At 33.4% G+C, this 26,417-nt stretch overlaps 1 pseudogene; it reads left to right on the top strand.

Moving 5' to 3' along the window:
• The first annotated feature begins 1,482 nt into the window (after positions 1–1,482).
• LOC132743509 (uncharacterized) lies at positions 1,483–26,225 on the top strand (annotated as a pseudogene).
• Positions 26,226–26,417: the final 192 nt, after the last annotated feature.

Genomic DNA, 26,417 nt, shown 5'->3' with positions numbered 1-26,417 from the left:
AATATCTCGATGAAGACTGCATAGAAATTTAAAACAAAAATGAGTTTTATAAAGGAGAGTCAGGAGGGTAGAATCACATTTCGATTTTCTTAAAGAAAGGATTGAGTTTTATATAAATGTTTAAAAAGATGAACACTTACCCTGTGATTGACCTATTTTTACAGTCACATCTGGTGTTATGCTTCACATCTGGTGCAGCGGAAATTCACATATAATTTTTACTGATGCTCATTTTTGAGATACATATGGGGTTCAACCCCCTAGTGATAGAAATTCGTAAATGATTCTTAAAATGAATCTACATTCGAAGTAATTATTTTTTAAATTATTATTTTTTATAAAAACTGAATACATTCTTGACGTTTTTTAGCTCCACTGAGCTAGCTAAGGGTGAGCTTTAAGGATCGTCGAATGTCGTCCGTCGTCCGTCCACACTTGTTCGTTAACACTCTAGCGGTCACAGTTTTTCCTCAATCATCATCAAACTTTGCCAGGATGCTTGTCTAGGTAATAGCTCAATTATGTTCGAACGAACATGTGTCATCTTGGATGAAAAACTAGGTCACAAGAACCAAAAATTGAAAAACCTTGTTGACACTCTAGTGGTCACATTTTTGACTCAATTGTCATCAAACATGGTCAGGATGCTTGTCTAGATAATTGCTCTGATGAGTTTAAACATTGGTCATCTTGGATGAAAAACTAGGTCACAGGAGCTAATACAGAAAATTCTTGTTAACACTCTAGTGGCTACTGTTTTGATTGAAATATCCTGGAAATTGGTTTGAAAGTTTGTTTTGATGATTTCTAGGTCATATTCAAATATGGGTTACCTGGTGGCCAAAATAGGTCACATCGCCCAAATATGGAAAAACCTTGTTAACACTCTAGTTATCACATTTGTGACTCAATTGTCATCAAACTTCGTCAGAATGCTTGTCTAAGTAATTGCTTAGATGAGTTCGAACCCGGGTCATCTCAAATAAAAAACTAGGTCACATGAGCTAAAAATAGAAAGATATTATTAACACTGTAGCTACTGTTTTGATCAAAATATCCTGGAAATTGGTCTGAAAGTTTATTTTGATGATTTCTAGGTCAAGTTCGAATATTGGTCACCTGGGGTCAAAAACAAGGTCACACTGCTCAAATATGGAAAATCCTTGTTAACACTCTAGTGGTCACATTTTTGATTCACCTGTCATGAAACTTGGTCAAAATGCTTGACTAGGTAATTGCTCGGATGAGTCCGATGGGTCAGGTGAGCGATCTAGGGTCATCTTGGCCCTCTTGTTTACATTAACAACTGATGGGAATATCAATCTCCACAACTTGATGTTTGTCTTAGAACATGTTTGTTGTAACATATTGGAATAATAAGCTTAAACACGCTTTTGTATTCAATGATGTCTTTCGAGTCAAGCTATTTAATAATAGGAATATATAAAGGCTTTCAAACATAGATTGCCCCGCCACTCTTTAGAAAATAATTGATAATTGCAGATTAAGGTAACCATTGATGATTATAAGTGCGACCCATGTGACAGGGAGTCAAAGGCAAGCAGTTATTGTCCTGAATGTGAGGAGTTTTTGTGTGACGAATGTGTAAAATCTCACAAAAAGATGAAGGCAACAAAAATGCACGAGCTAATACCGGCCGAAATGGAAAAAGATCACAAGAAAGTATTACATATAGAAGAGAAGGTATGAAGACAATCTTATGATCAAATTTTCATGAAGTGTTGAAGTGTACTGAATCTTATGGAGGCTGATTTTCGCCATGTTTTTTTTTTCAATTTGCAATTGCTTTTTCGCAGCGAAAATGTAATGATGCGAAAACACAAATATACAACAAAGACCAACTTTGTAATGTTCCAGATGATTCGTATTGTTACATTTTCGCTTTTGCAAATAAGTATATTTTAGCTTTTCTCGCACTTTTGCATTGTTTCATTTTTTGTTTGTTACATTGTCGTTATTTCGCATTTCGATTGTACAAGTGAATATGCAGATAAGAAATAACGGAAAGAGCTTACGAAATGGTATAACATAACTGAGAAGGGATTACAAGAGGGATAATTAAATAGTGCAACATCCCTCATGCCCTGTATCACCGGATAGAGCGGTACTCAATTTTCTACACTTAAATGTGCTGGAATCAATGATCTCGGAGGACCAGAAAAATATAACAACACTGAAATTTTGAAATAATTCAAACTATTGTAATTAATTCAATCACATGTCTAGTTGATTTTGTGCTATGACATATGGCACATGTATAATATATCTTTACATGCGTAATCAGAAAGATAAGCGAAAATGCAACAATGCGAAAAAGCAAAATAACAATGCACATTTTTTGTCGTAATTTTGCATAATTTTGTCACACTTTTATTTTTGATTTGAGATGAAAAATGAATAAAGTAAAATATTACATACATTTGTATGTAATATAGGTACGATTGCATACTAACTTCTGTGAAGACTTTTCATGCTTGCTGCATGAAATGTGTAATGAAAAATGAACAAACATGTCATCAGATACTTTATAGTTTTAAATGTGATAATTGTATCATAATATTAAAGTCGCATGCCCTCAGATGAGACAAATGATTTCCAGGAAATCAAATATAAAAAAAACAATGCGCGACCAATTTACTGCTTAAAACATAAACACAAAAAAGATACACATCTTCCACTGAACAGAACATTTGAAAGTCGTCCTACAAACTCCTACGTATGACTTTGAGCAGCGATTCCCTTGTTTTTAGCCAAACCTCAATAAATGTTTTTATCAGGATTTGTCTGAATGTTCAGCATCAGTCTGTAGTGAGATTTTGTCAAAATCTCTGTTTTTTGAGTCCGTTTAGTGACATTTTCTTCATTCACATTGCATGTTTTGGACAAACTAGAACCCACGACGGAAAGAATATCTCGATGAAGACTGCATAGAAATTTAAAACAAAAATGAGTTTTATAAAGGAGAGTCAGGAGGGTAGAATCACATTTCGATTTTCTTAAAGAAAGGATTGAGTTTTATATAAATGTTTAAAAAGATGAACACTTACCCTGTGATTGACCTATTTTTACAGTCACATCTGGTGTTATACTTCACATCTGGTGCAGCGGAAATTCACATATAATTTTTACTGATGCTCATTTTTGAGATACATATGGGGTTCAACCCCCTAGTGATAGAAATTCGTAAATGATTCTTAAAATGAATCTACATTCGAAGTAATTATTTTTTTAAATTATTATTTTTTATAAAAAACTGAATACATTCTTGACGTTTTTTAGCTCCACTGAGCTAGCTAAGGGTGAGCTTTAAGGATCGTCGAATGTCGTCCGTCGTCCGTCCACACTTGTTCGTTAACACTCTAGCGGTCACAGTTTTTCCTCAATCATCATCAAACTTTGCCAGGATGCTTGTCTAGGTAATAGCTCAATTATGTTCGAACGAAACATGTGTCATCTTGGATGAAAAACTAGGTCACAAGAACCAAAAATTGAAAAACCTTGTTGACACTCTAGTGGTCACATTTTTGACTCAATTGTCATCAAACATGGTCAGGATGCTTGTCTAGATAATTGCTCTGATGAGTTTAAACATTGGTCATCTTGGATGAAAAACTAGGTCACAGGAGCTAATACAGAAAATTCTTGTTAACACTCTAGTGGCTACTGTTTTGATTGAAATATCCTGGAAATTGGTTTGAAAGTTTGTTTTGATGATTTCTAGGTCATATTCAAATATGGGTTACCTGGTGGCCAAAATAGGTCACATCGCCCAAATATGGAAAAACCTTGTTAACACTCTAGTTATCACATTTGTGACTCAATTGTCATCAAACTTCGTCAGAATGCTTGTCTAAGTAATTGCTTAGATGAGTTCGAACCTGGGTCATCTCAAATGAAAAACTAGGTCACATGAGCTAAAAATAGAAAGATATTATTAACACTCTAGTGGCTACTGTTTTAATCAAAATATCCTGGAAATTGGTTTGTAAGTTTATTTTGATGTTTGATGATTTCTGGGTCAAGTTCGAATATGGGTCACCTGGGGTCAACAACAAGGTCACACTGCTCAAATATGGAAAATCTTTGTTAACAGTCTAGTGGTCACATTTTTGACTCACCTGTCATGAAACTTGGTCAGAATGCTTGTCTAGGTAATTGCTCGGATGAGTTCGATGGGTCAGATGAGCGATCTAGGGTCATCGTGGCCCTCTTGTTTACATTAACAACTGTCTGATGGGAATATCAATCTCCACAACTTGATGTTTGTCTTAGAACATGTTTGTTGTAACATATGGAATAATAAGCTTAAACACGCTTTTGTATTCAATGATGTCTTTCGAGTCAAGCTATTTAATAATAGGAATATATAAAGGCTTTCAAACATAGATTGCCCCGCCACTCTTTAGAAAATAATTGATAATTGCAGATTAAGGTAACCATTGATGATTATAAGTGCGACCCATGTGACAGGGAGTCAAAGGCAAGCAGTTATTGTCCTGAATGTGAGGAGTTTTTGTGTGACGAATGTGTAAAATCTCACAAAAAGATGAAGGCAACAAAAATGCACGAGATAATACCGGCTGAAATGGAAAAAGATCACAAGAAAGTATTACATATAGAAGAGAAGGTATGAAGAAATCTTATGATCAAATTTTCATGAAGTGTTGAAGTGTACTGAATCTTATGGAGGCTGATTTTCGCCATGTTTTTTTTGCAATTTGCAATTGCTTTTTCGCAGCGAAAATGTAATGATGCGAAAACACAAATATACAACAACGACCAACTTTGTAATGTTCCAGATGATTCGTATTGTTACATTTTCGCTTTTGCAAATAAGTATATTTAAGCTTTTCTCGCACTTTTGCATTGTTACATTTTTTGTTTGTTACATTGTCGTTATTTCGCATTTCGATTGTACAAGTGAATATGCAGATAAGAAATAACGGAAAGAGCTTACGAAATGGTATAACATAACTGAGAAGGGATTACAAGAGGGATAATTAAAAAGTGCAACATCCCTCATGCCCTGTATCACCGGATAGAGCGGTACTCAATTTTCTACACTTAAATGTGCTGGAATCAATGATCTCGGAAGACCAGAAAAATATAACAACACTGAAATTTTGAAATAATTCAAACTATTGTAAATAATTCAATCACATGTCTAGTTGATTTGTGCTATGGCATATGGCACATTTGAAATATATCTTTACATGCGTAATCAGAAAGATAAGCTAAAAAGTGCAACAATGCGAAAAAGCAAAATAACAATGCACATTTTTTGTCGTAATTTTGCATAATTTTGTCACTTTTTTTTGGATTTGAGAATGAAAAATGAATAATAACAAGTAAATATTACATACATTCGTATGTAATATAGGTACGATTGCATACTAACTTCTGTGAAACTTTTCATGCTTGCTGCGTGAAATGTGTAATGAAAAATGAACAAACATGTCATCAGATACTTTATATTTTTAAATGTGATACTTGTATCATAATATTAAAGTTGCATGCCTTCAGATGAGACAAATGATTTCAAGGAAATCAAATATAAAAAAAACAATGCGCGACCAATTTACTGCTTAAAACATAAACACAAAAAAGATACACATCTTCCACTGAACAGAACATTTGAAAGTCGTCCTACAAACTCATACGTAGGACTTTGAGCATCGATTCCCTTGTTTTTAGCCAAACCTCAATAAATGTTTTAATCAGGATTTGTCTGAATGTTCAGCATCATTCTGTAGTGAGATTTTGTAAAATCTCTGTTTTTTGAGTCCGTTTAGTGACATTTTCTTCATTCACATTGCATGTTTTGGACAAACCCACGACGGAAAGAATATCTCGATGAAGACTGCATAGAAATCCAAAACAAAAATGGGTATTATAAAGGAGAGTCAGGAGGGTAGAATCACATTTCGATTTTCTTAAAGAAAGGATTGAGTTTTATATAAATGTTTAAAAAGATGAACACTTACCCTGCGATTGACCTATTTTTAGAGTCACATCTGGTGTTATGCTTCACATCTGGTGCAGCGGGAATTCACATATAATTTTTACCGATGCTCATTTTTGAGATACATATTGGGTTCCAGCCCCGTGTGATAGAAATTCGTAAATGATTCTTAAAATGAATCTACATTCGAAGTAATTATTCTTTAAATTATTTTTTTAATAAAAACTGAATACATTCTTGACGTTTTTTAGCTCCACTGAGCTAGCTAAGGGTGAGCTTTAAGGATCGTCGAATGTCGTCCGTCGTCTGTCGTCCGTCGTCTGTCCACACTTGTTCGTCAACACTCTAGCGGTCACAGTTTTGACTAAATCATCATCAAACTTTGCCAGGATGCTTGTCAAGGTAATGACTCGAATATGCTCGAACATGGGTCATCTCGATGAAAAACTAGGTCACAGGAACTAAATATTGAAAAACATTGTTGACACTCTAGTGGTCACATTTTTGACTCAATTGTCATCAAACATGGTCAGGATGCTTGTCTAGATAATTGCTCAGATGAGTTGAAACATTGGTCATCTTGGATGAAAAACTAGGTCACAGGAGCTAAAATAGAAAATTCTTGTTAACACTTAAGTGGCTACTGTTTTGATTGAAATATCCTGGAAATTGGTCTGAAAGTTTGTTTCGATGATTTCTAGGTCATATTTAAATATGGGTTACCTGGGGCCAAAATAGGTCATATCGCCCTAATATGGAAAAACCTTGTTAACACTCTAGTTATCACATTTGTGACTCAATTGTCATCAAACTTCGTCAGAATGCTTGTCTAAGTAATTGCTTAGATGAGTTCGAACCTGGGTCATCTCAAATGAAAAACTAGGTCACATGAGCTAAAAATAGAAAGATATTATTAACACTCTAGTGGCTACTGTTTTGATCAAAAATCCTGGAAATTGGTCTGAAAGTTTATTTTGATGATTTCTGGGTCAAGTTCGAATATGGGTCACCTGGGGTCAAAAACAAGGTCACACTGCTCAAATATGGAAAATCCTTGTTAACACTCTAGTGGTCACATTTTTGACTCACCTGTCATGAAACTTGGTCAGAATGCTTGTGTAGGTAATTTCTCGGGTCAGGTGAGCGATCTAGGGTCATCTTGGCCCTCTTGTTTACATTAACAACTGTCTGATGGGAATATCAATCTCCACAACTTGATGTTTGTCTTAGAACATGTTTGTTGTAACATATTGGAATAATAAGCTTAAACACGCTTTTGTATTCAATTATATCTTTCGAGTCAAGCTATTAAATGATTGGAATATATAAAAGGCTTTCAAACATAGATTGACCCGCCACGCTTTAGAAAATAATTGATAATTGCAGATTAAGATAACCATTGATGATTATAAGTGTGACCCATGTGACAGGGAGTCAAAGGCAAGCAGTTATTGTCCTGAATGTGAGGAGCTTTTGTGTGACGAATGTGTGAAATCTCACCAAAAAAGGAAGGCAACAAAAAAGCACGAGATATTAGCGGCCGAAATGGAAAAAGATCACAAGAAAGTATTACATACAGAGGAGAAGGTATGAAGACAATCTTATGATCAAATTTTCATGATGTGTTGAAGTGTAATGAATGTTATGGAGGCTGATTTTCGCCATGTTTTTTTGCAATTTGCAAATTGTTTTTTCGCAGCGAAAATGTAATAATGCGAAAACACAAATATACAACAAAGACCAACTTTGTAATGTTTCCAGATGATTCTTATTGTTACATTTTCGCTTTTGCAAATAAGTATATTTAAGCTTTTCTCGCAATTTTGCATTGTTACTTTTTTCGTTTGTTACATTGTCGTAATTTCGCATTTCGATTGTACAAGTGTATATGCTGATAAGAAATAACGGAGAGAGCTTACGAAATGGTATAACATAACTGAGAATGGATTACAAGAGGAATAATTAAATAGTGCAACATCCCTCATGCCCTGTAGCACCGGATAGAGCGGTACTCAAATATTTTCTACACTTAAATGTGCTGGAATCAATGATCTCGGAGGACCAGAAAATATTACAACACTGAAATTTTGAAATAATTCATACTATTGTAATTAATTCAATCACATGTCTAGTTGATTTTGTGCTATGGCATATGGCACATGTATAATATATCTTTACATGCGTAATCAGAAAGATAAGCGAAAATGCAACAATGCGAAAAAGCAAAATAACAATGCACAGTTTTTGTCGTAATTTTGCATAATATTGTCACACTTTTATTTTTGATTTGAGAATGAAAAATGAATAATAACAAGTAAAATATTACATACATTCGTATGCAATATAGGTACGATTGCATACTAACTTCTGTAAAGACTTTTTATGCTTACTGCATGAAATGTGTAATGAAAAATGAACAAACATGTCAACGGATAAAAAAGCCTAATAAGGAGTTTATAACTCCTACGTAGGAGATATAAAAACCTGATTAGGAGTTTTAAAGTCCTACGTAGGACTTACAAACTCATACGTAGGACTTTGAGCATCGATTCCCTTGTTTTTAGCCAAACCTCAATAAATGTTTTAATCAGGATTTGTCTGAATGTTCAGCATCATTCTGTAGTGAGATTTTTGTAAAAAATCTCTGTTTTTTTTGAGTTCCGTTTAGTGACATATTTCTATCCTTACATTCACATCTCAGAGACAGCATTGATTCTATCGCCGACCAAATTAGATAGACCTAAACACACGCGTTCAACCTTAGCCAGACTGGAGAAAAAGAAACTAATTCTCCCGTTATTATAAGAAACCATTTATGCAATAAATAAGAATATCCAACAATAAACCAATCAAAAATCATGGTGATAATTGGAAAAAGAAAAGAGATGAGTCAGGATTGGGACTCTATGCACTAGGCAACCATCTTCTTTTTCGAGTAATACTCTTTCTTAAGAATTTTTAGTTGTATGGGAGTAGTCTTTTATGCTAGATCATTGTCCAATTCGAAGAAAATGTCATTGACACCACTGATCCGTGCTTGTCCGACATTGACAACTATGCAAATTGTTGATATGAGAGAGTAACATGCTCGCACAGTGTTAATGAACGGCGTCACACATAACATAGCGGATGAAGCGATTAGCGCGGGAATTTCACACTAATAAATGATGTCTGAACTAATTTTCAGACAAGAATCGCTGCATTAATTCATGAGTGATATGAGGTTTGCATGAGCTTAGGAGTATCGATTAAGTGCCCCGTGTGATAGATGCGTACCAATGATTATATAAATAATGATATTCCAATACTCCGAAGTAATATACTTTAAATTATTTTTATTAATCTATTAATTAACTGAATTACTATTCTTTGACGCATTTTTTCTATATGTCTCCTTCAACTAGGACGCTAGACTAATGGTCAGTGCATACAAAGCCTTTACAGGGAAATCTGTCGAGATACTGTATCCCGTAATTATCCTGAGTCACGTCATCGATCATGGGAGTTTAACCAGTCGTTTCTGACTCCTCATTCATTCTTATGTTATCGTTTCATCATATCACTCCTTAGATCGGTCCTTACCGAGAAATTTTCTAACTATAAATACATCAATTTCATAACATCATTATGACCAGGTAATAGATGCTTCGATCAAAGATACGGTAATAAGCAAAACCGAATCAATGCCTCGAATCATTAGCCTGGGTCGCCACCATTCTCGCATATCGTCTTGATCCTGTTAACTAAATATAACGCCCTAAGTGTAATACAACGATGAGAATTATACCATTCCATAAATTCCATCATCACAAAAATCATAAGATCATGGTGTTAAAATTAGGGAAATTAATTTTACCAATGATATTGTAAAGTTTTGACAACACAAATATTTCAACTTAGTGGTTTGTATTAATTTCTTTGTCCTCCACAGATCATCATTTCTAATCCACACATTTAAGTTAAAAAATTTTATTACCGTCTCCTATTCCTCTACAGTTCATAATTTGCAAAATATTCCTTATCCATTTCATGTTATTTTATAACCATTTCTTAACTCTCTCCTTTTATTTCATCAGCATATACACTTTTACAAATTTTCTAAATTGTCTTATAATATTACATCAAGAAACACACATCACGAAAAAAATGGTATAGAATTAATGGCACAAAAAATCTAACGAAATAGCGAATCAGTACGATGCTATTTTTGTAAGAGAGAGTAGCGAAATAAGAATAATTTAAATAAAAATGATATTGCCACTTGTAATCAAAAGCATTAACTAAAATTGTGTTTTGATAATTTCATTGTTTATCATATTTCACTAAGGATAAGCATAAACTTTCATTTTGCTTGTCACAGAGAAAAACGACAATATATGCAAAAATTATAAAAGACATCCTATCCTACTGCCCATTTCATATACAACTACCATCAGAAATTATCTAATATTCTTCTACACTTCTCTTCTAATAAATGTTTAATTACTTTAAGTTTTATGTTTGTGTCCATTTTCTTCTCTACCTAATAATTCTGTTGTTCTTGTTTTTGTTTACCTGTGTTTTCCTGTTTTAAGTATATTATCCATGGGTAATCACATCTAGTCTGATATCAACAGTCTAAATGTTCTCGCTTCAAATGATTTCTACGGTACATACTATATAAACATACTGCCTTTATCCTAAGGCGCTCCACACATAGGCCATCAATATATGAGCCCACACCTCAATTGGAACACTTTGCTATAAAACACTCACACTACGTAATTCGGATATTATATACTATGCATACAATACTGATCATGCAAACATAATTCGAACCATCAAAGAAAAAATAAGCAATAATTAGTCTAAACGATACACATAATAAAGCAGTAAAGAACAAACAATACGACACAATCATTCCACTCAGACAACTACCATGAAGAGACATCACGTCTACCCTGCCACGCACATAGGTCACCGAAGCAAAGACCTAACATGACGCACATACCAAATTCACATAATACAACCACTCCATTACAAACATACCACTAATAATAATACCTATCACATATCAAATACCACAATCATCTTTAACAACAAACAACATACAAATAAAAAATACAAAACTATACTAAAACACGCATACCAGCCACATAGTGAAGCCAATAAAAACTACTAGAAATCACAAAACAAACTTCTAAACCAATCAAAGAAAATTACATAAAATACCACTAATGAAGAATACATAAGCGTCTTGGTACAACATCGAATATACAATAAATATACTTCAGAACTGTATACTAACAGATTCGACACCATTTAATTGACGGAAAAAAAAGAATATTACCAAGAATAATGTGGTACCACTCGAAGAGAGTAATAAAAAATGGTAAAAACTCAGTACATCAAATATAACCGATAACAAAAAATAATGCCGAAAACATAATTAACAATCAGCTAATAAAATAAATAAAGATAGGTAAATAACATTTTAATAATAGAAAAAAAAGAAACTTCAACTGCATATATATAGAAAAAACTTACACGGTAAACGACACATAGCACTTAAGCTCAGCACGGTATTAGCACTCAGACAAACCTCGAAAGATTTATAGACTGGGAAATAAAATAAATAGAACCTAAAAGTTCAAGAAAGACAATATATACCAGAGCGAAATACACAAGCCTCGCAGTGAAAAAACCACAAAAAAATAAACCCGCATCCAATGTTAATAAACACCAATATCAAAAAAATAGATCATAGACACAATGGGAATACTTACTACATAACTCACAATCAACTTAAATAAGTCACCTAGACATATAAGATTTCACCCACTCGCAGACACTCACACATCAAAACCATCAATGTTTCTGTATGACACATCACGATGACATAAGATTATTATTTATTAGCACCTTATATACACAAGTCAGTCAAACATTCAATGATCTTAAGAAAAATATAAAAAAAAATATTACTAAACAACTCAAACAGAATTTTACAAATCTCACTACATACTGTATGCTGAACAATTCCCTTTGAGTATTCAATAACTAGTCTATTCAGAGTCAAGCTACCTTAAATAGGAGAAAAATATTAAATAAAAAGAGCATTCTACTAAACATAATGAATTTGCACCCCTGCTCCACTGGTCTTTGATAATAATTGAATAATGCAAGATGTAGAGATCTAGTACCACTTGATCCTGAACCTATAATAAAGTGCGTCTACAGTTAACCATCTATGTAGTAAAACGGACGAGTCAAAATAAGTTTCGCAGCTTAGTTCAGTTATAAATGTCTTCTGATTTGTGAGATGAGTTTTTTGTGTTGATCGTAAGTTTGTGTAATAATATATCACAAAAATATATGCAACGCAATATCATTTTAAATAATGACTACGAGCTGAATCCAGATCTCGAAAATGGACAAAAATTCTACACTTAAGAAGTCAAATTTACCATAATAGCAATGTAGTATTAAGTTTGAATGAACCAGAAAGGCCATTTTAATCCATCTATTTTTATAGATCAAATTTTGTTCATAATGCCAAGTATGATTGTATAGTGCATTGTTTTCCAACTTTAGACTCTTACTCAGGATGGCTGATTCACGTTCTCGAACTCATCCGATCATTTTTATTTATGCCACATTTGTCAATATGTAAGAGAGCTATTTTCGCAGAACGTAAAATGTATCGAATAGCCGATTAATACAACATTAATACTAAATATAAATTACTTTCATTTTACAACATCCAGTTACTTATTACTTTAATGTATATGTTCCACACAGAGTATGACATATCCGAATAAATCTGACAAATTAACCATCTCCATATCTTTACTATCTGTTCATAGTCATTACAAATATTTTTTGTTCAACATCCATTAATTCAAATTAGCACAATTAATTAAAACGCTTATTATAATAATTCATATATTATAATGTCATTTCAATAATTTCACTTTCGAACTACTTTTTTGCATTGTTATACAAAATTTTGTTTGTTACATTGTCGTGTTATTTCGCAATACTTCGATTGTACAAGTGAATATGCAGATAAGAGAATAACGGAGGAGTTACGAAATGGTATAACATAAGCTGAGAGGGATTACAAGAGGGATAATTAAAAAGTGCAACATCCACTCATGGCCCTGTATCACCGGATAGACGGTACTTCAATTTCTGACACTTAAATGTCTGGATCAATGATCTCGAAAGACAGAAAGAATATAACACACTGAATTTTGAAATAATTCAAACTATTGTAAAATAATTCAATCACATGTCTAGTTTGATTTGTGCTATGGCATTCATGGCCTACAAATTCTGATAATATACTACAACAATCTTTACAGTAGATAAATAGAAGAGACTAACACTAAAAATGCCTACATACTAACCCATGCGAAAAAGCAATAAATAAATGCATTACTCCGACAACATTTTCTTAGTATTATCTGTAACCTCTTCTTGCTCAATAAATTTTCCTTGTCATTTTATTTTGTGAATTTGAGAGATTGATAATTCTGAAGTAAAACCAATGTATACTCATTATATCATATACATTCGATATGAATCAACCTAGTTAACAAGTCGTACGATGCAATAACAACTTCTGTGAAGACTTTTCATGCTTGCTGCGTGAAATTGTAATGAAAAAATGAACAAAATGTCATCAGATACTTTATAATTTTTAAATGTGGATACTTTGTTCAATATATTAGAAGTTGCATGCCTTCAGATGAGACAAATGATTTTCAAGGGAATCAAATATAAAAAAACAATAGCGCGAACATTACTGCTTAAACATAACACAAAAAAGATAACATCTTCCAACTGAACAGAACATTTGAAAGTCGTCCTAACAAACTCCTACGTAATGACTTTGAGCAGCGATTCCCTTTTTTTTAGCCAAACGCTCAATAAATGTTTAACAGGATTGTCTGAATGTTCAGCATCAGTCTGTAGTGGATTTTGTCAAATCTCTGTTTTTTGAGTCCGTTTAGTGACATTTATCTTCATTCACATTGCATGTTTTGGAACAAACTAGAACCCACGACGGAAAGAATTATCTCGATGAGACTGCATAGAAATTTAACAAAAAATGGGTTTTATAAGGAGAGTCCAGGAGGTGTTAGAATCCACATTTCGGATTTTTCTTAAGAAAAGGAATTGAGTTTTATATAAATGTTTAAATTAGATGAACACTTACCCTGTGATTGACACTATTTTTACAAGTCAACATCTTGTGTTATGCTATCACATGCTGGTGCAGCGGAAATTCACATATTAATTTTACTGATGCTCATTTTTGAGATAGATAATGGGGTTTCAATCCCTAGTGAATAGAAAATTCGTTAAATGATTCTTAAATGAATCTACATTCGAAAGTAATTATCTTTAAATTATTTTTTTTATAAAAAACTAATACATTCTTGACGTTTTTTAGCTCCACTGAGCTAGCTAAAGGGTTGAGCTATTAAGGATCGTCGGAATGTCGTCCGTCGCCCCGTCCACACTTGTCGTTAAACACTCTAGCGGTCACAGTTTTTCCATCATCATCAAACTTTTGCCAGGAATGGCTTGTCTAGGTAATAGCTCAAATATGTTCGAAACGAACATGTGTCATCTTGGAATGAACCTAGGTCAAACAAGGACCAAAAATTGCAAAAAAACATTTGGGGTTGACACTCTAGTGGTCACTTTTGGAACTCAAATGTCCATCAAAAACATGGGTCAGGATGCTTGAATACTATTAGTTTTATTTATTATTATATTTTGCTCTGATGAGTAATTAAACATTGGTCCAATCTTGGATGAAAAACTAGGTCACGGAGCTAATAACAGAAAATTCTTGTTACATCTAGTGGCTACTGTTTTTTGATTGAAATATCCTGAAATTTGGTTTGAAAATTTGTATTTGATGATTTCTAGGTCATAATCAATATGGGTTTACCTGGTGGCCAAAATAGGTCAGCTCGGCCCAAATATTGGAAAACCTTGTTAACAACTCTAGTTTATAACATTTGTGACTCATTGTCATCAAACTTCGTCCAGAATGCTGTCTAAGTAATGCTTAGATGAGTTCGAACGCCGGTCATCTCAAATAAAAAAATAGGTTCACATGAAGCTAAAAAATAGAAAGATATTATTAACACTCTTAAGTGGCTACTGTTTGCATCAAAATGCCTGGAAATTGGTCTGAAAGTTTTATTTTGATGATTCTGGGTCAAGTTGAATATGGGTCACCTGGGGGTCAAAAACAAGGTCACACTGCTGCATATGGAAAATCCTTGTTAACACTGTTGGTCACCACATTTTTGGGACTTCACCTGGTCCATGAAAACTTGGTCAGAATGTTTGTGTAGGTAATTTCTCGGGTCAGGTGAGCCGATCTAGGGTCTCTTGGCCCCTTGTTTACATTAACAACAGTCCCTGATGGATATCAATCTCAGCAACTTGATGTTTTGTCTTAAAACATGTTTTTGTTGCAAACATATGGAATATAAGCTTAAACACGCTTTTGTAATCAATGATGTCTTTGGAGTCAAGCTATTTAATAATAGGAATATATAAAGGCTTTCAAACATAGATTGAGCCCGTCACATCTTAGAAAATAATTGAATAATTGCAGATTAAGGTCACCATTGATGATATATAAGTTGCGACCCATGTGACAGGGAGTCAAGGCAAGCAGTTATTGTCCTGGATGTGAAGGAGTTTTTGTGTGGACGAATGTGTAAAAATCTCACCAAAAAGATGAAAAGGCAACAAAATGCAACGAGATAAACCGGCCTAATGGAAAAAGGAACCAAGAAAGTATTCAATATAGAAGAGAAGTAATGAAGAAATCTTATGATCAAATTTTTGCATGAAGAAAATGTGAGTGTACGAATGCTTATGGAGGCTGATTTTCCGCCATGTTTTTTTTGCAATTTTGCAATTGCTTTTTCGCAGCGAAAATGTAATGATGCCGAAAACACCAAATATAACAACAAAGACCAATTTGTAATGTTTCCAAGATGATTCGTATGGTTACACGTTTTCGCTTTTGGGCAATTACTAATTTAAAGCTTTTTCTCGCATTTGCTTGTTACATTTTTCGTTTGTTAAATTGATCGTAATTTCGCATTTCGATTTGTACAAGTGTAATATGCAGATAAGAAATAACGGAGAGAGCTTAGAATTTGGTAATAAGCATAAACTTGGGAAGGAGGATTACAAGAGGGATAATTAAAAAGTGGCAACATCGCCTATGCCCTGTAGCACGGATAGAGCGGTACTTAATTTTCTAAACACTTAAATGTGCTTGAATCAATGATCTCGGAGGACCAAGAAAAATATTAAACAACACTGGGGAAATTTTTGGGAAATAATTCAAAACTATTGTAAATTAATTCAAATTCACATGTCTAGTTGAATTTTGTGCTATGACATATGGCACATGTATATATATATCTTTACATGCGTAATCAGAAAGATAAAAGCGGAAAATGCAACAATGCGAAAAAGCAAAATAACAATGCACATTTTTTGTCGTAAATTTTGGCATAATTTTGTCACACATTTTATTTTTGATTTTGAGATGAAAAAATGAATAAAGTAAAATATTACATACATTTGTATGTAATATAGGTACGTATTGCATACTAACGTTCTGTTGAAGACTTTTCATGCTTGCTGCATGAAATGTGTAATGAAAAATTGAAACAAACATGTCCATCAGATACTTTATAGTTTTTAATGTGATAAATTGTATCATAAATATTAAAAGTCCGCATGCCCTCAGATGAGACAAATGATTTCCAGGAAATCAAATATAAAAAACAATGCGCGACCAATTTACTGCTTAAAACATAAACACAAAAAAATAGACATCTTCCACTGAACAGAACATATGAAAATCGTGCAAACCCACAGAAATAGAAATATAAACATTAAAACCCCATCCCCTCGTAAATTTCTTTGTTCCTTGAACTCGTCAATACGGAAGCGTCCTGGTGCCAATTTAACATGTTCTATAAAAAAAGATAACTCCTTCGTAGGACTTTGAAACTCCTACGTAGGAGTTTATAACTCCTACGTAGGAGATAAAAAAGGCTAATTAGGAGTTTATAACTCATACGTAGGAGTTTGTTAGTCCTACGTAGGAGTTTGTTAGTCCTACTTAGGACTTTCTTAGTCCTACGTAGAGATAAAAAAACCTAATTAGGAGTTTTAAAGTCCTACGTAGGACTTACAAATTTCTACGTAAGACTTTATAACTCCTACGTATGAGTTAAAAAAGCCTAATTAGGAGTTTATAACTCCTACGTAGGACTTAATAAGTCCGACATAGGACTTTATAACTCCTACGTAGGACTATATAAGTCCTACGTAGGAGATAAAAAAAACCTAACTAGTAGTTTTAAAGTCTTACATATGAGTTTAAAAGTCCTACGTAGGAGTTTATAACTCCCACGTTGGACTTCATAAGTGTTCCTCTACGTAGGAGTTTTAAAGTCCTACGTAGGAGTTTCCTTTTTATAGTACATGTTAAATTGGCACCAGGACGCTTCCGTACGTCAATCTGTTCACCTGTTTATTTAAAAATCAGCTAACACGGACACGATCGTTTTTTTTGTTTGTTTTTGTTTTGTTTTTGCAGAGACAAATAGTATTTTAACGTCTCTGGTTTTTGTTTGTTTGTTTGTTTTTTTGTTTCGTTTATTATTATTATTATTATTATTATTATTATTATTATTATTATCTTGAAGAGAATTAAAAACCTTTCTAAAACATTAACCCATTACTTCATGAGCATTTTGTGAAAAATGGCTGTTTTCATTGAAAAGTCTCCCGTTACAAGTTCAAATTGCTATAATACTATAAAAACTGCTTCAACACTAATCAAACTTGGCACAAATGTTGACTGGACCATTGCCCTTGCAACAACATGCTCAGGCTTAAATTTTCTGTTACCATGGCAACGAGGGGACATCTCAAAATTGCCAAAAATCACTATTTTGCGTTGATTTTTTCCATCATAATTGATTTCAAAGTGCTGCAACTTCTCAATGGATTGAGATAGAGTCAAATGCTTTCCAGCGTTGGTTACACGTTACCTTATGATCAATCTGGGATCATTTATAGCCTCTCACAAGTGCAAAATTTTCTTGGCGATGAGGGGGACTCCGCCCCCGTTCAAACCCCCCAAACAGAAGGGGGCACATCCCCCTTCTGGCAACCCCCTGATGTATCTTTTGGTTGGGTGGCCGCGCCGAAAAAGTGGTCACTTTTTTTAACAACATTTCTCAAACAAAAACAAGTGTTAAGGGCCTAAATAATGCATTTTTTCACCATTTGAGACCACAAAAGGGGGGGGGGGGGGGAAAAAGGCGTTAAAAGGCGTGAAGTAATGGGTTAACAGAAAATGATGAAAATACTTGAAATTACTCTAAATTGCGTTTTTCCATGTTTAAACATGGCCTGTCATATAAATTTGAAGAAAAATTGTTGTTTTGTAATTTTTTTTATTTTTTTCATTAACCCATTACTTCATGAGCATTTTGTGAAAAATGGCTGTTTTCATTGAAAAGTCTCCCGTTACAAGTTCAAATTGCTATAATACTATAAAAACTGCTTCAACACTAATCAAACTTGGCACAAATGTTGACTTGACAATTGCCCTTGCAACAACATGCTCAGGCTTAAATTTTCTGTTACCATGGCAACGAGGGGACATCTCTTATTTGCCAAAAATCACTATTTTGCGTTGATTTTTTCCATCATAATTGATTTCAAAGTGCTGCAACTTCTCAATGGATTGAGATAGAGTCAAATGCTTTTCAGCGTTGGTTACACGTTACCTTATGATCAATCTGGGGTCATTTATAGCCTCTCACAAGTGCAAAATTTTCTTGGCGATGAGGGGGACTCCGCCCCCGTTCAAACCCCCCCAAACAGAAGGGGGCACATCCCCCTTCTGGCAACCCCCTGATGTATCTTTTGGTTGGGTGGCCGCGCCGAAAAAGTGGTCACTTTTTATTAACAACATTTCTCAAACAAAAACAAGTGTTAAGGGCCTAAATAATGCATTTTTTCACCATTTGAGACCACAAAAAGGGGGGGGGGGGGTGAAAAAGGCGTTAAAAGGCGTGTATATGAAGTAATGGGTTAAAGGTAGCATTTCATTGTAAATCATAGTCACAGATTAAAGAAATGATCATTTATTTACAAAAAACAAAAACAAAAAACACATCATTTTTTGTAATTGATTGACCCAATAAAACCCAAAAGATACGGTTCGTAAATATTTATTACAAAAAGATATAAAAAGGTATTCCCTATTTTATGCGACGCGCACAGGTTAGCTATATTTATAATTCCCGCTAAGTCGCGGTGATGCTTGGGATAATCACGTGACACTGCCACGGCAGCCATATTACGATACGAAATTGCCTGGCCGTCCTCGGACAGTTTCTTCTACCAAAAATATAATATGAAATCAAAATTCCAATTCAAAGTTTATTTGCTACATCAAGATTATCAACGAGTACTATTTGCAAACCTTTTCTCTGCCCGCAATCGGAACACCTAGGGCGACTTCAAGAATTTGCAATCTCCGAACTTGACGGAGATTGCCGAGTTGTTACGATTGCTCTGCCCGGCTATGTTGATGTCTTTTCATTGGCTAAAACAATCAGGTGGTCAATTCACATAAAGATGTGAACTAATTTCAAATGGTGCTTAAAATTACGCCTTTAATCGGACATATTACAATTTTATTTACAAATAATTTAAGAAAACAATCCCAGGAGCATTTAATATAATTAAAATCATTGCAAAATCATAAACGCATATAAATTGTAAATTTGTGTATGACAACGCACCCCCTAAACAAAACATAATAGACTCAACTAAAACAAGCGTCTGCTTCTTTACCTAATTATGTAGTTGCATGATCATAATTTGCAGACCAAATTTAAGAGATAGACCTATTGTAAACAATAAAAATATTACATACATTCGTATGTAATATAGGTACGATTGCATACTAACTCCTGTGAAGACTTTTTATGCTTGCTGCATGAAATGTGTAATGTAAAATGGACAAACATGTCATCAGATATTTTATATTTTTAAACGTTTTCATGGAATGTAATAAATGTATCATAATATTAAAGTTTCATGCCTTCTGATGAGGAAAGTGATTTCAATAAAAGAACAATGCATGACCAATTTTTTTGCTTTAAAACATTACCACAAAATTACACATCTTCCACTGAACAGACAATATGAAAATCTTGCAAACACACAGAAATAGAAATATAAACAATAAAAACCCGTTTTTCCCCCGCGTATTTCTTTGTTTTCTGAACTCTTAAATCTGGTCACCGGTTTATTGAAAACATACCTTACACGGACACGATCTTTTTATGCATTCCGTCCTTCCGTCATTCTGTCATTCCGTCATCACCAGTTTCCGTTCATTATCTTAGTAACGGTTGCACACATTCAACTCAAATTTGGCATATGGATATGTCATGAGAAAAAACAGGTCATGGTTCGATGATTTTTGGCAGAGTTATAACCCTTTTACTTTGAAAATAATATGAAATTTTCAGTTTCCGTTCATTATCTCCCCAACGGTATTACACATTCAACTCAAACTTGACATATGGATATGTCAAAGGAATGGGCAGGTCAAGTTTGTCATGGTTTGATTATTTTTGCCAGAGTTATGCCCCTTTCACTTTAAAAGCAATATGAAATTTTCGATTCAGAGTAATGCCCCTTTCACTTTGAAAATAATATGAAATTTTCAGTTTCTGTTCATAAAGATTATCATTTACTAATTGCAAACGTTTTCTCTGCCCGACTATTTTGATGTTTTGTCATTGGTTGAGACCATCACGTGATCAATACACAATTAAGATGTGAACTTATTTAATTTTCATTAAAATATGCCGTTTATCGGACATATAACAATTATGTACACATACATTTATAAAACAATCTTAGAAATATTTGAAATAATAAAAATCATTGGAAAATAATAAATGCATATAAAGTGTAAATTTGCGTATGACAACTCACCACTAAACAAAACATAAAAGACACAACCAAAACAAGCGTCTGCTTCTTTACCTAATTATGTAGTTGCAGGATCATGATCAGCAAAACAAATTTAAGAGCAAAACTATTGTAAAAATAATACTATGACCACAGCAGATTTCGTACAGAAAAAATCTATGACCACAGCAGATTTCGTACAGTAAAAAAAGAAAAACAGCGAAGTATGATTAAGTTGATGTTTGTGTTTTCGCATTTTCGTGGCGGGTTATAACTGAAATTAGCCACCGTTGAATTTTCGCAAACTCCTCACAGTGATTACCTCCCTTTACAAATTGTAATCACTGCCTTCGCATACGTCACATGATGATGAAAGTCACATGACGTATCGTCAAAATTCAAATGTAAATATCGACCGCTCTATTGAAAAGCTAACATCATTTTTCTCTTTCTGTTTTATTTTTAACTTTTCGTACCTACGTTCGTAATAGTTTATCAAATAATTATAAAAGTATACAAAATAGTGAAAGCTAAAAAATATATATTAAAAGATATATCGAACCGTGGTGGCAGAGATCTTTATACTGTTAAGGGGAGATCACTGCGTAGGAGATTGGAATTTTCATGGATGTCACATGCACATATGTTTCTTGAAAACACTGTCAGGCCGATTCCGAGTCAGGATTGTAAAATATTCACAGCACATTTGTAACATTAAAATATTAATAATAATAAGTAAATACATATGTATAAACAGAATAAATATTTCTTAGCATAACTTAAATTCTTTATCTCCCATTTATATCAATTTAAGTAATGATTTCAACTATTTTCATCTGCTATCTTTTCAGTTATCTTTTCAGTTTTTTTTTCAGTTATATTTTCAGTTATCTTTTCCGTTATGACTTTTTTAATTAAAAATGCTATTTATATATGAATCCATTGTTTACATGACGTAAAAATAAAAGTAGGGTTTCCCGTGAAAACTGGGATAAAAGTGACGTCACGATATATTAGTAGTTAACAAAATGGCGGACGAATTGCAGACAATAATTGGTTTTGTAGTAAAATGACTTATATAAGAACATGGGAACGGGATATGAATGTGATGAGGCAATAATGTTATGTATAAATGTTATCGTTGAATTTATTGAATGTCGTAGAAGTATGGTAAACAAATGCTGTCAATGACACTGAGTGGGTAGGGAATAGGAGGAGAAATAGCCATGGTTGTTATAACCAAATAGTGGGTCATCTTCTTTAATAGAAACTTTGGTTTGCACAATTTGTTATTTGCCTTAGAATACGTTCCTTGAGACTTTCAATTGAAATATTTACATTAACATGTCATTTAACTTTCTAAATGTATTTAACAACAGACGTTTGTAATTAATTTTATAGAAATATTACAGTAAATGAAATGGATATGAATATAAATAACATGTTTTAAAATCATTTATCGATATGAGAAAATATTTATTTATATATGTTGTTTTTTTTTAAATTTCGTTAGGATTACCTTGAGGATACGGTTTTTATCTTGCGTAACGTTAAAGTAAAGTTATACAAACGTTCATTTATGCTATTTTATGAAGAACTTAGAAAATATTTCTATCATTATATAGTGCGAATATTGTTCGTTTTTTGAAAGCTGTAGATGATTTATATTTACAATAAGTCATTTTTAAGCAATTAAATGTTATGTATCATTATTTGGTAATACTTTAGTTAGCTAAACAAAACATTTTATTACAACATTGCATCGTCTTGTTTTCTAAAAATAATAAAATTAATTACTTTCAGGATATTCCCGGTAAACCGCACGCTAGACAAGTATTCCCCGATTCGGTTTTATTAATATGGGACCCTCCTACAAATTTTAGTGAAAAATCTTGTTACCAAATTTCCTTTAAAGACACGAGCAGTAATCAAAGATGGAAATCGTACCATGAAGAAATTCACTGTACTTCTACTAAAATCACTGGCTTAAAATCAAATGCTACACATTTTTTTCGGGTAAGGGTAATATATGAGAATGGAGAGGAAAGCCCATTCAGTCTAGAAAGTGATGAAATTCGTACAGCTGCTTCCCTTGCGACAAAAATTTTGGGAAGATCAACACCAGTGACATGTGGTGATAACGCTGCACATAGATACGCCTTACCAATCATAGAAAACATTGATTCCCGAAATGAAAAAGCAAAGACAAGAAAATTTGAAGTCGGTGAGTTTAAAATATTTGAAGAATTTTATAAAAGCTTTAATTTCATCACAAATGGTCTGAAATCTTGACCTCAATATCTTTTCATTATTTCTGTTTAGGTATTAAAAGTAAAAATTTACATCGAAATTACTAACGATTTTCTCTATCCGTTGCAGTTATCATTCTGATAAACATGCTATTTCTTCGACAATACAATACTATCGAAGAAAAGTAACAGTCAGTTATATGATGTCAAAACATCTGCTTTCCTAATTCAAGGTACACGACCTTCCGAGTACGTTGAATCAAAAACAATTATGTTAGTTGGTGCTACAGGAACAGGAAAAAGTACGTTTGTTGATGGTATCGTAAATAATGTGTTAGGTGTTACATGGGAAGATCCTTTTAGGTATACGATAATCAACTTAGAGGCTGAAGAGGAAGGTCGTATTCAAAATCAGGTAATTATGCACACAGTATCACAAATACGTGTTTGTAAGCAATAATTTTCAAATGAGTTTAATGAGTAGAATCTGTATTTGTAAACCACTTTACATTTAATTTTAATGATGGCCGAGAAAAAATAATGTGAAAAAACCCCACAAAAAGCCTACTTAGATTAAGATAGACTTAACAGAAATGGTTGAAAATTATGAATTGTATTTAAAGACATACTGTGCTCATCCTTGAGTAAAATCACAGAAATTCATTGAAATCTATGAAATTCTTACTGAATATGTTTAATTTGTATAAAAGAATGAGTTAATTATGGAAGGAAAGCTCCATTCCACTTTGCAGGTCAAGTTGAGTCCCTCTTTTCTTAAAAAACTGCCAGTCTTTTTAATGACTCTATTTATTCATATTGTGACAACCTATAGTGCGAAGAGTTTCAAACACAACATATCTACATTGTGTGAAGTCAAAACATGTTTATTTTATATTTATGAAGCGACTGTGTAGCAATTATCAATATATTCTTATATGAAATTTGAGCATAGTATATCTTTAAACGTATGTGACATGAATTCATTTTCTTAGTTTCCCAAATTGTAGGCATTGTCTCAAACAGAATGGATAACATGCTACACAATTAACCCAGAAAGTGGAAGTCGGTTATCATACCAGTTGAATATTATTGATACACCTGGGTTTGGAGATACGCGAGGACTAGAAAGGGATCAAGAAATAGTTGATCAAATTCGCCAGCTTTTTTCCGACACTGGACCAAAAGGAGTATCATGCATAGATGCTGTATGTTTTCTTATCAAAGCCCCTGACGCACGACTTACTGCAATACAAAGCTATATTTTTCAATCTATCATGTCCTTGTTTGGTAAAGATATTGAGAAAAATATATGTTCATTGATTACATTTGCAGATGGAAATGACCCACCAGTTTTAGCTTCGCTGAAAGAATCAAATCTTCCGTTTGGTGAACATTTTACATTTAACAATTCAGCGTTATTTGCTAGAAATTCCGGTTTAGAAAGCAGAAGCTTATCTCCAATGTTTTGGAGCATGGGGTTGTCAAGTTTTGAGGCCTTTTTTAACCATCTTGAGCAGATGTGTACCAAAAGTCTTATGCTGACTAAAGGCGTGTTGCTTGAAAGGTCTCGATTAGAGGCTATTGTGAGGACATTAAAAGAAAATCTCGAGGCTGGGTTACAGATGATTGAGGTACTAAAGGACAAAAAGAAAGTATTAAATCAATACAAAACAGCCATGGAAGCAAAAAAAAAATTTCGAGATTGAAGTATCGGAGCCAACCGTAACCAAGACATTAATTCCAGGTCAAGTTCACATCACAAAATGTGAGAATTGTTATGTGAAATGTCATGCGAAATGTCTTTTTGAAAATGACGAAAGCATACGACTTTGTCAGGTTATGGATAAAGAAACCGGAAAGTGTACAATATGCCCAGATCGTTGTGACTGGACAGCACATAAGAGTGATGCATACACTTATACCCATGGGGTGAAAAAAGTTAAGAAAACGCTTAAGGAACTTGAAGAAAAGTACAATGATGCCAGCGGAAAAGCTTTAAACCACCAACAAATTGTAGTAGAGAATGCAACCAAACTTCAGGAGCTAACAAACAATGTAGAAGATATGATGCGACTTGTACAAATTTGCAATGAAAACTTACAAGACATTGCACTTAATCCAAACCCATTAACAATGACGGATCATATCGATCTAATGATTCAAAACGAGAGACAAACAAAGACAAAAGGGTATCAAGCGCGAATAAATACCCTGAATGAGTTTCGTGAAGATGCTGAAGTTCCAAATAATTTTGAATTATTTAAAAAATATGCAGAAGTTGAAATCGGAGAAACCACATGTGAAATAAATCAGGAAGTACGGCCACGGGACACCAAGTCTGTATTAAAGAGAGTTGCAAAGTGGTTTAAGAAAAATATTCCTGAGTATTCATATTGAAAAAGCCCGACTGTATAATGTAACAATAATTGAATGAATTTTGGTACAAAAAGTACAGTCTACAGAATGTTTCAAATAAACTTTATATTTGAATATATCAAGGAAGTGATCTTATTTGAAAAATAAACAAATAGTGGATTTGCAAAACATCAACTGACCTTCCTTGTCCACTGCAATATTTACACTTATATAAATTTTGGATGAAACAGAAAAAGTAATTCTAAATCCTTTTTAACATTGTCGGTGCACAAGCTGAAAATGATCTTCAAGATATATCACACGAAGTCCTGAACGAAAATGCACCAGGTTCGAACAGAAAAAAATAACATAATCTTTGAGCTTTTCACATGAGATCAACTGCTGTCGTTGTTCTCCTTTTCTTATTATCTCATGATCAATGATTATTGGCGTCCGCGCCGAAGCGCGACGCCCTTATGGAATGAAAAAGGGCAATTGAAACATCTCGAGTCTTTTCGTAGGCCATAATAGCCGAACATTCCGATTGGTATGAGTGTTTGATTATCAAAATTGAATTGTCGCGATATGTAAAATGAATAGCGAACTGGATAATTTCGCAATGTAAACATATTCAAATGAAATTTTCTTATCCGTCAATTAATCGCGCTCTTCGGTATTTTTTATATTAATCATTTTGTTGTACACAGTGGGTTATTATGTGTGTTTTTGCTTTACCTATAAATAGAATAATGACCTGAACATTTTGAAAGTCAGAAAATCTATTT

Source organism: Ruditapes philippinarum, unplaced genomic scaffold, assembly GCF_026571515.1.
Source record: "Ruditapes philippinarum isolate M1 unplaced genomic scaffold, ASM2657151v2 ctg258_1_1_1_1, whole genome shotgun sequence".
Classification (NCBI taxonomy): domain Eukaryota; kingdom Metazoa; phylum Mollusca; class Bivalvia; order Venerida; family Veneridae; genus Ruditapes; species Ruditapes philippinarum.
Note: the sequence above shows the minus strand (reverse complement) of the source record. Positions and strands in the feature narration are given on the sequence as shown.